This window comes from Corvus brachyrhynchos, unplaced genomic scaffold, assembly GCF_000691975.1.
Source record: "Corvus brachyrhynchos isolate BGI_N302 unplaced genomic scaffold, ASM69197v1 scaffold7, whole genome shotgun sequence".
NCBI lineage: Eukaryota > Metazoa > Chordata > Aves > Passeriformes > Corvidae > Corvus > Corvus brachyrhynchos.
This window is the reverse complement of record NW_008239054.1, coordinates 4,540,559-4,541,527: the sequence shown is the minus strand read 5'-3', so window position 1 is coordinate 4,541,527 and position 969 is coordinate 4,540,559.

The window sequence follows — 969 nt, the reverse complement described above, 5'->3', positions numbered from 1 at the left end:
AGGGACCTTAAAGATCATCCAGTTCCAATCCCTGTGCCATGGGCACAGACACCTTCCACTAGACCAGTTTGCTCAGGACCCCATCCAGCCTGGCCTTGGAATGTTGCTCCTTTCCTTTCCCGAACTTCTTTTTTCATCATATTGCACTACCTTGCAGTCTGTGCCTGCGTATCAAAGGTAATTTTTTGTTAGACTGCCTAAGGATATTTTTGTTATTCTTACTGTTATTATTCCAACAGTTATGGTTATTGTTGTTATTATTACCACCTAATAACAACAAAATAATAGGTGCTGGTTGACAGCCGGCTAAACATGAGCCAGTGTGTGCCCACGTGGCCAAGAAGGCCAATGGCACCCTGGCCTGTACCAGAAATAGTGTGGCCAGCAGGACCAGGGCAGTGATTGTCCCTGTGTACTCAGCACTGGTGAGGTGTCACCTCACATGCTGTGTCCAGTTCTGGGTCCCTCAGTTCATGAAGGACACTGAGCTGCTGGAGCAAGCCCAGAGAATGGCTTGAAGCTGGTGAAGGGTCAGGAGCACAAGGAGCAGCTGTGGGAGCTGGGGGTGTTTAGCCTGGAGAAAAGGAGGCTCAGGGGGAACCTCATCCCTCTCTACAACCCCCTGAAAGGGGGGTGTAGCCAGGTGGGGGTCTGTCTCTTCTCCCCGGTAACAGGATCAGAGGACAAAGTCCCGAGCTGCACATGGGGGTTTAGGCTGTACTTCAGGAGGAACTGCTTCACAGAAAGGGTGATTAGATGTTGGAATGGGCTGCCCAGGGAGATGGCGGAGTCACCATCCCTGGGGGTGTTTAAGGAAAGACTGGACCTGGCACTTTGTGCCATGGTCTAGCTGACGTCACAGGTTGGACTCAATGATCTCAGAGGCCTTTTCCGACCTCATGGATTCTGTGCGACTCTGTGATTACCGCCATTATTATCATTATCACCATAATTATCATTGTTACCATT